Source organism: Dromiciops gliroides, chromosome 4 (assembly GCF_019393635.1).
Source record: "Dromiciops gliroides isolate mDroGli1 chromosome 4, mDroGli1.pri, whole genome shotgun sequence".
Classification (NCBI taxonomy): domain Eukaryota; kingdom Metazoa; phylum Chordata; class Mammalia; order Microbiotheria; family Microbiotheriidae; genus Dromiciops; species Dromiciops gliroides.
In genome coordinates, this window is record NC_057864.1 from 454,867,796 (window position 1) to 454,881,208 (window position 13,413).

Consider the following 13,413-nt stretch of genomic DNA (forward strand, 5'->3'; position numbering starts at 1 on the left):
TCCCAAATGGAGCTACAAAAAGGACTTCTAGATCTCGAAGTACCAGGAATTGTGAGTTGCCTTCCTACCCATGTGCCTCACTTCCATGGTTCTCTAAGTCTGAATCCATTCTTCCCATGGAGGTTATATGTGTTTCTGGAAAGGTAAGCTCCAGATTTATACAGATAATGCTTTTTAACTATGTTTTATATTATGCCATTTTTATAAATACCTTTGCTAAGAGTTAATTGTGTCTACCAGCTGATTGTTAGGGGACAGGAAGTTGGTGGGGACTGATGAGCTTTAGTGTTAGAAGTGGGTATGTATAAATTATCTCTAGAAGCTTGAGATAGCAGCCACCCTTTAGTGACCCAACTTGTATGTGTTAAGGGCAAGTTCCAGGAGTACCAAAGATGGGGTACTACAGAGAAATACCCATACTAGCTTCTCTCTTTTTGCTTGATATGCCAATATAGCTGCAGGGTTGAGACTGAGTAGTAACCCAGGGGGAAAGTTGTCCTGAACTAGGAATCTGTTAGCTACTGATGGTCCTCTCTTCAATTAGTAGGCAAGTAGTACTGGAATTGAGTTCTAGAGGTTTGGGGCCTTACCTCAGTCAGCTAGACAGATGGACTGGGAGGGCTTGTGCCTCTGTGTGTGTGTGTGTGTGTGTGTGTGTGAAAGAGAGAGAGAAAAACAGAGTCAGAAAGACAGAGAGAGAGGATTCAGAGAAAAGGAGGGAAGGTAAGAGAGTGGGAGAAAAATAAAGAGAGGAGGGAGGAAGAAAAAGAGTGGACACAGAGACATATACAGAGAGAGAGAGAGAGAATGAACTAGAGCATAATGGAACCTCTGGAGCTGGGGCTGGAGATTGAATGGCATGTGTAATCTATGTTACATGCTATTAAAGATTCTACTTTTACTATGTGTTTATTTAATCTAATTAAGTTGATGAGAAGATATTGACTGACAGTTTGCTCTGAGAGGAAGGATTGGTTGTGACAATTGGGATGCAGAATTAGCCTAAGAGAGTGAATAAATTATACTCTTGAACTAGATAAAGTAGGAAACCTGGAAAGCAACAGTGGAAGGTGTGCTTCCTCAGTCATAGCCCTACTGCCAGGCTCACAGTGCCCCCCACCTATTTTTAGGAGGGAAAGTGATTTCCTTGCTGTGCTCTGGGCCTAGACAACTAGGAAAGGCAAGGGATATGGGGTGAGTAATAAGGCTCTTTGATGCCAATATCACAGTGTTCAAATCTTGGCAAAGTTTGAGGGCCATTACTTTGAACTGGGGAATAACACTGAATCCCTTAAGGAATAACCATATAGCTGAGTTCTTGCAATGCTAATAGTTTATTAAGAAGGGAAGGGCTTCTGAGAAGACATGGCTCCCCTTTCTCTTCACTATACCTTTTAATCTTTCACCTCCTGCCCACCCCCTCATCCCCCTTAAGCTTCTCCAATCTATCCAGTTTTCTAAGGTAAGAACTCCAGCAAGATAAGAACAACTCCCAGTGGACTTTTCTTGAGTAGGTTCTTCTCTAGGGAGATCCTGGTAAATGAAAAAAAAAAAGAAAAAGCAAAATTAAAGCAAGAATCTTCCATCCCTAGTGAGCCTCTAGCTGCCTTTCTCACTGCTTCCCACTGTCCACAACCCTGATATTGACAGAAGCCTATGACAGGAGTCCTGGGGGAACCTTGGTTTCCCTTGCCCAGAGATACTTGAATAGGTCCCCAGGGTCTCCCTACCCCATGTGGACCAAGCAGGAGAGGATCTCCTTTCTATGGATGACCATTTTTTGTTCCAACTGGCACCTTTCTACAGTAGTCTGTGTCATGGATGCCAGGCATTAGTGGAGTAGCCCAAGCTCCCACATTCCAGTTTCCTCAGTATTTTACTTTCATCACTGAACAGCTGTCATCACAATGCTTTAGACATTTTATGAACCCACTGAAAGATACAAAACCTGCCCTCAGTGTGCTTATAGAGCAAGGCAGGGGGAGATCATCAAAATAACTGGTATCCCAACAGCCCTTTAAGATTTGCAAAGCATTTTACAAACATCTGAATGTCACAATATCCAGGGAGGCTACTCGCCTCTTTTACAGATGAACAAGCTGGGGTTTAGTGAGAATGCCTGGCCACACCAAGGTCACAAAAATAGTCAAGTGACTAGCCTTGGTGTCAGGATCCTTGTGGGGCAAGTTCATGGGATTCATCCAGTGGGAACCCTGGCTCAAATCACTGGACCATAAATCTAGAATTGGAAAGGAACCCCAAAGGGATCCTATCTGGTTGATAAAAACTACAGATCCAGAGCTGGAAGAGACCTCAGACGTGATCTAATCCAATCCCCCTCATTGCATAGATGAGGAATGTGATGGCAATGCAGCTTAAGTGACTTGCCCCTGGTCACACAGGCAAGAAAGCAGCAGAGGTAGGATTTGAACCCAGATTTTCTGAATCCAGAGTCAAGGATCATTTCCTTCTATGACATTGCTTCCTTCCTGACTTTGCTTCTTTCTAGCCAAGAGACATTGAGCAAATCCCTTCCTGCTTCTGGGCCCCAGTTTCCTTATCTCTAAATTGAGGTGGATGGATTAAATAACCTCATAGACTCCTGCCCTATCCATGGAAGTGCTTGGCTGAAAGGACTATGATAAAATACTTCCTAACTTTGGTGGAAAGAAGCATGTTGGTTCTTTGTTATTTAAAAATTATTATTATTATTATTATTATATGGGTTGTATTACCTTTTCACTTAGAAGATGGAAGGTGAAAAGATGAATATCAAGGTTTCTCTTTAATGCCAACATTTCCCTTGGGAAATGCAGTGGAGGTGGGGGGCAAGATTGTGATAAGAAGACCCCCAGGAAGCAAGAGCTGCCCAGAGACCCAGTTAGGTTTTTTTTCCTCCCTGGTTTACTAGAATGTTCAAGAAAACCTTCTGAGTCAGTGGCATGACTTTTTTGGAATAAAATAGGGGCAGGGAATATCCTTAGTCCTCTTACCTAATCAACAAAGCATGCAGTTCCACAATCAGTTCGGAGACAGCTTTCATTCTCTTTACAATCTTCGTTATTTTTACAGTAGATTGTACAATCAGAATCTAATATTAGGAAAGAGCCAAAAGGAGAAAAGTAAGCCAAGCTGTAGGTAGGTAGCAACAAGTAAGACCAACTGTGCTTAAGGATCCCTGAAGGTGGCATACTGGCTTAGAAAACCACATGCTAACATTATCTCTTTTAAGGTGTATTTTTGCTTGGTTCAGTATTTCCCAATTACAATTTAGTCTGGTTCCTGGTGGCATTGCTGCCCTTGGCCCAATGGTTGGCACTTCTAGTTTAAATAACCATCAGGAATAAAGGAAACAACATGGGAGGTTGTTGAGTATAGGGGAAGAAAAAAACCTATCACTTCTGGAATCAGAGGGCCAGGTTGTGTGACCCTAAATATGTCACAATATCTCTGGGCCACAGTTTTTTTTTTTTAATTTTTAAATGAAGGATTTTGTTGGGGAATGGCTAGAGAAATCAAGGCACATGGATATGAGGGAATTACTGAGCTGTAAGAAGTGATCAATATTAAAGATTCAGAGAAGTCTGGGAAGATTTATATGAACTAACACAATATGAAGAAAGTAGAACTAGGAAATAACAACAATGTAAGAGAAAGAACCACAACGAGAAAAGAGAAACTGAATATTGAAAAGATTAAGAAAATGTAACTGTTTCTTTATTGGAGAGTTTGGGAGGGAGGAAAGTCATTTAAGCTTGGAATATGTTTTGACATGGTGTCTGTATTAGTTAATTTTGCTGAACTGATTTTTCTTTCTTCTTTTTATAAGGGATGGCCCCATGTATAAGGGAAGGATTAATTGAGAAATGAGCATGATGTAAAAACAAAATTTATCAATACCAATAAGATAATATTTTTAAATAGAAGTGATGGTGATGGTGATGGTGATGGTGTGTGTGTGTGTCTGTGTGTGACACAATTGAAAATTCTGGAGTTTGGGAAATAGTTCAAAACTGGAGCTATAGATTTGGGAACCCTATATGTAATGGTGATCATTGAAGCCATAAAAATGAATAGGATCATAGAAGGAGAGAGTGTAGAAATGGTGCAGCAGCAACAAGAAACAATGATTGATAGAAGAGGTAGAAGGGGATTAGGTTGAAGGCACAAATGGAGAAGATAAAAATATCATCAAACTAGAGTTGGAAGTGCTATCAGTTTATTTCAAAGGATTAGAAAATTCAGGGCAGCTAGGTGGCACAGTGGATAAAGCATTGGCCATAGATTCAGGAGGACCTGAGTTCAAATCCTGCCTCAGACACTTGACACTTAATAGCTGTGTGACCCTGGGCAAATCACTGAACCCTCACTGGCCCATCAAAAATAAATAAATAAATAAAAATAATTTTAAGAAAGAAAGAAAGAAAGGAAAAATCACCAGCTTTTGTGTGGAGAAACTGAATTTGAATTTTGGTTCTACTTGAGTGACATTGGGAAAGTTATATAAACTTTCTTGCATCTTAATTTCTTCAACTGAAAAAGGAAAGTTAGATTAGGTCAAGGGTTCCTTACCTTTTTTGTGTTGTGGACACCTTAGGAAGTGTTAGACATAGTGAAGTCTATGGACTCCTTTTCATAATAATGATTTTAAAAGCATAAAATAAAATATATAGGTTTAAAAAGGAGAAGAATTACATTGGGGTACAATCATCCAGCCATTAGAAAAACCAATTCATGGACCCCAGGACTAGCTGATCAAGATCCCTTGGATTAAATGTGTGATAAACCCCTTCTGGGTCTAGAGCTCATAACCTTTAGAAATGAGTCAGGATACTTCTCTTGAGGCAATTCACAAAGAAGTCATAAAGGGTGAAGATCTAGGGAAAGTTTTATGTGGAAAGGAGGGGAATGGAAAAGAGGCATCCCTTGTCTAGTGATACCATGTCTAAGATGTCTTAGGATTCCCTGCCTTGGGCTTCCATTTTCCTCCTTTCTGGCTGCCTTTTTAAAGATGCTTTTTTCCTGACTTACCCTCGCGTCGTCTAGAAAGCTCTCCAGCTTCTAGCTGGTCCATGTTGAAGGTGATGAGTACCAGGAGGAAGAGGAAGCCACTTGAAAACTTCATGCTGAATCACAAAGCCTTCAGATAGTAGGAAAGTCAGGCCAGAGCTGGCATTTATATCTTCTTGCTGAGCTTCATAAAAATGAAAGTGTAGGGCACAGGGGCAGGGCATATTTGTTTAGGACAGGCACTGGCAACAAGCTCATGTTTCTGTAAAGAATGGTTCATGTTACCAGATCCATGTGTAAACACTGTGTGATGAAAGCATGTTCTCTGAGCCAAGGACAGCCAAAAAGAAAGAAAGAAAGAAGGAAAAAGGGAAGGGAAGGGAAGGGAAGGGAAGGGAAGGGAAGGGAAGGGAAGGGAAGGGAAGGGAAGGGAAGGGAAGGGAAGGGAAGGGAAGGGAAGGGAAGGGAAGGGAAGGGAAGGGAAGGGAAGGGAAGGGAAGGGAAGGGAAGGGAAGGGAAGGGAAGGGAAGGGAAGGGAAGGGAAGGGAAGGGAAGGGAAGGGAGAAAGGGGAGGGGAGGGGAGGGAAGGGAAGGGGAGGGAAGGGAAGAGGGAAGGGAAGGGAAGGGAAGGGAAGGGAAGGGAAGGGAAGGGAAGGGAAGGGAAGGGAAGGGAAGGGAAGGGAAGGGAAGGGAAGGGAAGGGAAGGGAAGGGAAGGGAAGGGAAGGGAAGGGAAGGGAAGGGAAGGGAAGGGAAGGGAAGGGAAGGGAAGGGAAGGGAAGGGAAGGGAAGGGAAGGGAAGGGAAGGGAAGGGAAGGGAAGGGAAGGGAAGGGAAGGGAGGGGAAGGGGAGGGGAAGGGGAGGGGAAGGGGGAAAGGAAAGGGAAGGGGGAAAGGAAAGGGAAGGGGGAAAGGAAAGGAAAGGGAGAAAGGAAAGGAAAGGGAGAAAGGAAAGAAAAAGAACAAAGCACCCACCCTGGATCCAGGAGACCCCAAGCGCAAATCCAGCCTCAGACACAAGACCCTTACCCACTTCTCAACCTCAGGCATGCCACCCAACCCCAACTACCCCACACCAAAAAAAAGAAAAGAAAGAAAGAAAAAAAGATGCTTTACAGATATCATCCTTTCATAATCAATTCCCGCCCATGCCCTCTGTCTAAATTTATTCCTATCATCTGCCCTAATACTGACAAAGTTCTGGTGAGTTAGAAGTATCATCTTCCCATGTAGAAATATAAACAGTTTAACCTTTTAACATCCTTCTTGATTTCCTTCTTGATTTCTTTTCCTGTTTACCTTTCTATGCTTTTCTAGGGTCTTGTATTTGGAAGTCAAATTTTCTATTCAGTTCAGGTCTTTTCATCATCAATACCTGAAAGTCCTCTTTGTCACTGAAGTCCCATTTTTTTCCCCTGAAAGAATATACACAGTTTTGCTCAGAAGGTGATTTTTGGTTGTAATCTGTAGGGACCAATTTTTAATTGGGGACTTAGCTATTTGGCTCACCGCAATATTGGGGCAAGGAAGGAGACTGACAGCCTCCCATAAAAATAGAACAGGATTTATTAACAAGACTGAACACATGCAAGAACAATAGAATTAAGGGAAAGGAAATAAAATGGGGGAAGGGAAATGATACAACCTAAATAACACCATCACCCAGGAATCAGCTGAGAACAAACACATGGTGGCATCCTGTCACCTTCCAGCTTCAAGCTAGAATGAAGAAACTCCTCCCTTCTTCCCAGCAGACCCGAGGCTGACCACACACAGCCCCGAGCCAATTGACTGACAACCCTGACTGACAGTCACATGACTGCCCTCACTGGGCTTCCAGTCATTCTAATTTTGCCAGGCCCACGTAGGCATTGGCGAGTGGTGATCACATGAGGTGCCAGCACCATGGCAACGGCTACAACCAGGGGGTGGAGCACCATGCACATTGCCAGGGTGCTGTTCCTGAGCCCCAGGCCAGTGCACACACCCGGGTTTTGTAAATTCTAGCCAAAAGATGGGGTAATAAAAATCTCAAATGACAATTAATTCTTTACAAATCCCAATTCCTCTTCCCTCTGCAATATCATATTATAAAAATATTTTAACTAACTGGGCCTAATCTGTGGACTTTTGGCTGGCTATCTGACTGCTTTTAATATAATATGGGCCTCTTATAAAATCCCACACTGCTCCTCCCCAATCGATAAGCAAACCACCTCTTTTATTTAAAATAATCAAAGCAGGGTTTATCTATAAAAATAAATGGAAAAGATAAGGGTAAAGAAATGCAAAGTTATATGACCTGACTGCATTTTAAACTTTGGCTCCTTCCTGCTTGTCTCTCTCACCCCTCCATCTCCTTAGCATCCTCTGTACCAACCGGCCTTCTTCTAGCGTCCCCACATTACTGAAATGCCCCCTGCTTCACTACTCCTTTCTTCTAACTCAAAGCCCCCTTCACTTTGTCGATCCCCCTTGATGTCTCCCTGGGTCCCTTTTTATTAACCTTCTCTCTCAGGTGAAACTCGGGCTGTCCCCTCTCAGGGCTGCTGCCCAGCCCCATGCTGTGCGCCATAGGAGCTGGGTCTGGGCAAAGCAAATTCTGGCGTCCCTGAGATTTTTCACATGCCTCTCTGCTGTGCGCATGAGCCATCCCTGCCATGCCCAGGACCCGGGGTTTTTCATCCTCACTGCTTAGCCTGGCTCAGAGGACCCCCTCAGCTGAAATGGGTGGGGGAGGGGCAACTCTGCTCAGGGAACCTGAAGCTAATTTTAATGCCTACAATATTCCATCCCCTCTGATCCTTTAAGTTAGAAGCTTCTAGATCTTGCACTATCCTGAAAGTGGCTCCAAAGTACATGAATTGTTTCTTTCTGGCTGCTTGCAATATTTTCTCCTTGACCTGAGCACTTTGGAATTTGGCTATAATATTCTTAGAGGTTTTCATTTTTGGATCTCTTTCAGAATGTGATTGGTGGATTCTTTCAATCTCTATTTTACTTTCTGTTTCTAGAATATCAGGGCGATTTTCCCTGACAATCTCTTGGAAGATGATGTCTAAGTTCTTGTTTTGATCATGTGTCACCCAACTGCCCCATGATGACATCTTAGGGTAAAATTGAGGAATGCGAGGATTGTACTGGGAAGAGGGGGAAGAAAGGTCAAATGGGGTGAAATCCCACACATACACACTCAATTGGGTGGAGTAATCTATGGAACCCTGCAGGAGGGTGGGAGGGGAAGGGGATAAGGAGAGAGGGGTGAAAGAAGGGAGGGCAGATTGGGGGAGGGGGCAGTGGGATAAGGTGAAAGAAGATAGAAAATACAGTAAATATCATAGGGGAGGGAATAGGATGGTGGGAAACAGTTTACAATAGTAAATGTGAAAAAATTTTAAAGCAGAGGCAAGTGTAATGAAAGATGATGATGAATGATTGATGGACTGATAATGATAGGATGAAGATGAGAATTGATTGAGGATTGAATGACAATGAGGAGTGATTGATGAAGATGAGGACTGATTGATGATGAGCACAAAACATGTGGTGCTTACTTTGCTGGCCTACTGTGAAGAAAATTCTTTGTCAGGTATTAGGTATTATATAAATGTTATCTATTACTGTTGTTGCAAGAAACAACCTCATGGGTTTATTATAAGGAAATCTCTCTTTAAAGAACTATTTAATTAATGGGCAGAATGCTATCAGAAAAACCCAGAAAGACCTGCATGAGCTGATGCAACATGAAATGTACCATATACAAAATAACAGCAATACTGTAAGATGATCTGCTGTGAATGACTTGGCTATTTTCAGCAATGCAATGATCCAAGACAACTCTGAAGGTCTTGTGAAAATGCAGTCTATATACAGAGAGAGAACTGATGGTGTCTGAATACAGATTGAAGCATAATTTTTTTGTTAGTTCCTTTATCTGAAGGTTTGTTTTTCTCTTGTTTTCTTTCACAACCTGGCTAATGTGGAAATGTTTTGCATGACTGCTCATGTATAGCTTGTATTGAATTGTTTGAGTTCTCAAGGGTGGGGAGGGAGGGAGGGAGGGAAAGAATTTGGAACATGACATTTTTACAAAATTCATGTCAAAACTTGTATTTACATTTAATTTGGGAAAATAAAATTCTAAATAAAGAAAAAAAAATAAGAAAAAGGGAGCCAATGAATGGCAGAACAAAGAAAGTTACTGACTCTTCCTTTTTCTTTCTCACTCCCTCCTGACAGAAACCCATCTAAGGAATAAATTACAGCCCAGGGTGAAGGTTAAACATAAAGTAGAGAGTAGGTCAGTGATTTAGGTTTGGTCCCCAAGCATCTATAAGGCCTGAAATTCTTTACTTTTCTACATGATTTGAAATGCTACCAGTAAAGACTGTTTTGCAATAAACCATTTTGATCCAACCCAATCCAATGAGAATTTACTCAGCATCTACCAAGTTCAAGGCTTCAGGGTTACACAGAATAAACAAAAATAGTCCCTGCTCTCAAAGGGCTTACATTCTACAATTAAGCAACTAAATTTATGCACAGGAATTTGAGTGGGGAGAAAATACTGCCTGGGGGTAGACGGTAGGAGAGGGATCTGGAAATCTCATAAACTAAGACTTAGATTCAGGAAACTGTGGGTTCAAACCCAGCCTCAGACACTTAGTTATTATATGTCACTGTGCAAAATGTTTACACATTCTATGCCTCAGTTTCCTCACCTATAAAATGAGGGGGTTGGACAGGCTGGCCTCTAAGCTGCCTCTTGTTCTAAATCTATGAGCCTATAAACTCTATCCTAACAGAACTCTATCCTAACTCTATACTAATGCTACATCAATATGCCTCAATCAGCAAGTCCCTACCGGATAATCGTGGTAAAAATTATTTGTGGTAAAGATTAATATCGCAGTTTTTAGCTGACTCATTTGGGAGGGCCCACGCCTGGCCCACCCTGAGGTTACATATGCTACTGAGGTGAGAAGGAGAACTCTCCATAGGCAGTTTTTGAAGGACCTCCCCTTTTGGGGGAGGAAAGATTGAATGCTCCCTGAAGGGAGGTGGAAGGAGCTTCCAGAATGCAGTCCCTTGGTCCTCTCCCCTGGTGGTGGCGCAAGTTCTCTCTGTTTCTTCGGGTGGCTGTTTTCCTTGGTGGTTCGAGCAACTGTAGAACGTCCAGGTGTTGGTGAGTTAATTACAGAAAACCCTAAATTCCTTTGAACTAGCTTAATAGGAAATGGTCTGAGGATTGAATTGGTTGAGTGTAGAGTTAAGAGTATTTATCTGTATTTCTATTTTCCTATTTCCTTATCTTTGATTTTCATTAGTTTCACCTTTGTGGTTTAATTAATGCCCAATTAATAAAATCTGATCCTTTTGTGAAATAAAGCTTAAATGCTCTTTTCTTATTGGCCTGGGAAAAATATCTAAAAAGGGCAGTTCAGAGGGGAGGGTGAACCTCAAAGGTCGCTCATATTTCCGGGACCCCAATATTAAGGTGAGTCACCCAAATAATGTTCCATACATCAAATTTTGGCCCTCACAAAATCAATGCCACATAATAAACAGAAGGTCATATTTTGGGGGGAAGTACTAACAGATGGGGTAAGGGAGTCAGGCAAGGTCTCAAATAATCAGTCAGTCAGTAAACACTTTTAAGCACTTTGTGCCAGGCACTGTACTAAGACCTGGGGAGACAAAGAAAAGCAAATGCCAATCCCTGCAACAAGGAGCTCACAGTCTAATGGAGGAAATGATATACAAACAACTGTATGCAATCCAGCTACATGCAAAATCAATAGGAATTCAGCAACAGAGGGAAGGAACTTGTAGAAAATTAAATATATTTTTATCTGCCTGTCTCCCTCAAAAAAAAAAATAATTAATGAACAGATCAGAGAAAATTAATTTTATAATATCTCCTACCCAAAAAAAAACCCCAACCTGATAGATCAGAGAACATGTCTCCTACAGGAAAAAACCAGAACAAATCAGAGAAATTATTTTCATAATTTCTCCTCCAGGAAAAACCAGAACAGAGACAGACAGGAAAAACATAATACCAATGTATTTTGTCCCATGAAGAAAGAAACATGATCATGTGTAGACTCCCTCCTAGGAAGAGAGCTCAGGGACCCCCTCTTTCTGAGGGTATATAAGGATTTTTTGTCCACTGGCTACAGAGTGTTATCAGTTTCAATAGTATGATACAAATTCAACCCAGAAGCAAAAGCAGGTTAACAATTTCAGTTATAACAAGTATGGAGGAAATACAGAAGAAGCATCATGATAAGATTACAGGATTCCAAAAAAGGGTTTGGCAAGAATGAGGACGCCCAGATGTTCCCCTAAGATAGAGACTTACCACCCTGAGGAAAGAAGTCACCAGGTAGGGATTTTTATCTGCTTGCTAGCTATCTGGGTTCAGTTTGGAGTTCAGTTGAAGGACATTTTGCTCCTATTAACCTAAAAAATACTTGAGGATAATAAGGCACCTCCATCAAATCCAGATGATCCAAACATTCATATGAACAAACTAGAATGAAAGGGGCTTTGGAAAAACTTCCTGTAGAAGATCATTCTTTTCACTGGGACTTAAAGGAAGCCAGGAGGCAAGAAAAATTCCATTTGGGGTTTTCTTGACAAGAATACTGAAGGCGTTTGCCATTTGCTTCTCCAGCTCATTTGATGGATGAGGAAACTGAGGCAAAGAGGGTTAAGTGACTTGCCCAGGGTCACAAAGCCAGTAAGTGTCTGAGGCCAGATTTGAACTAGGAAGAGTTCCTGTTTCCAAGTCCAGTGTTCTGTCCACTGTCCCCCCTAGCTGCCCTTAATTTTGAATGCCAAACAGTATTTTTGAAGTGAGATTTACAGGAACCTAAAGAATATGAGCACGAAAAAGGGCATAAAATATGTAAGGAATTTTATGTTCTCTGAGAGATATTGGAGTACCCCCAGGGATCATTTTCCTCTAGCTACTTGTGTGCCTGCCACCATACCCCCACCCCAGCACTTGACCTACAGAGAGGAGGTAGAATAGGGAACTGGGGCAGGAGGAATGCTTGGAAGTAGAAACAGTCTGCACTTGTCTTTCTTCCCTAACAGAGTTTGAGAGCCTGAGGCTAAGACTGACTTCTGCCTTGCCAGGCAGCTCTGTTTCCAAAGCCAAGCTTCAGACCAAAGACCTTCCATCACCGATTCCTCATAGTCATTTCTCTCAGGCTCCTGGCCCTTACTTTAGAAGAGGATTGAGTTGTGGGAAAGCACAGGCAAAGAGACCAGAAAGAGATTTTTAGTGATCCCCAGTCCAAGGGAAAATCATGTGTTACACCCCCGCCCTACGCCCCCCCCCCACAGAGATATGTGTCTGTCTTATAAATATATAATCATGTATGTGTGTGTTGAATATATGTGGATATGTATGCATGTGTGTATACACATACACACGTATATACACATATGTGTGCATGTATGTATGAATACACATATACATACACACATGGGGGCCATAAATCACAAAGGGTTTCAATATTTAATAACCCCCTTATTTTTTGTTTTTAATCTACAATACCATAGCATCATACACAGTATATATAGGAAATGAATTTGCATTACATGTGAAAAATAAAATCACATAAATGACAAAAAGGAAAGAAAAAGAATCTTCAAAAAGTAATCAAAACATCGCAACTTTTGGCTTCCGGATGCTAATGTATCATGTCTCCCCTCAGGTCAGAGCTTGCAATGTTCCTCTCAGCATGGGTGTCATTCCAACTACCACAGCTCATGATAGAAAATGTTCTCAACATCCAGAAAAAAGGACTGTGGCTTATGAATGCAGATTGAACCATACTGTTTCTACTTTTGAACTGGTTTTTTTTCCTTCTTTTTTGAGGTTTTTCCCTTATGCTCTAATTCTTCTTTCACAAGATGACTAATGCAGAAATATGTTTAATTTTATTACACATATATAACCTATATCAGATTGCTTTCTGACTTGGGGAGGAGGGAAGGAAGGGAGGGTGGGAAAAAAACTTGAAACTAAAAATCCTGTGAAAACAAATGTTGAAAACTATCCTTATATGTAACTGGAAAATAATAAAATACTTTAATTAATTAAAAAAAAAGAAAATGTGTACCCTTATTTGCTTGAGCCCCCCAATTATCCAGGTAATGAGAACAACTATCTTCACTAACAATCCTTTGCCCTTTGCATGGCCATGACCAAGAATAAACCCAGCTGGACATGCAGGGAATCAGTAACCCTGAAACCAATCAAAGACTTATCTGACTACAGGATATGCATCAAAGACTTATCTGACTGCAGGATATGTGACTATGGAGATGAACCTTATCTTCACCTATTGTCTAACTTTGGACCAATCCTTTTCTTATTGGAGAAATCTG

The 13,413-nt window shown here is 41.5% G+C and overlaps 1 long non-coding RNA gene across 1 annotated transcript; it reads right to left on the reverse strand.

Annotated features, from left to right (window-relative positions):
* Positions 1 to 1,315: 1,315 nt before the first annotated feature.
* LOC122726377 lies at positions 1,316 to 5,220 on the reverse strand. Its single transcript, XR_006352792.1, has 3 exons — positions 5,032 to 5,220; positions 2,994 to 3,091; positions 1,316 to 1,533 (listed from the first exon to the last, which is right to left on the reverse strand). It is a non-coding gene; the product is annotated as an uncharacterized LOC122726377 (long non-coding RNA).
* Between the last annotated feature and the right edge of the window lie 8,193 nt (positions 5,221 to 13,413).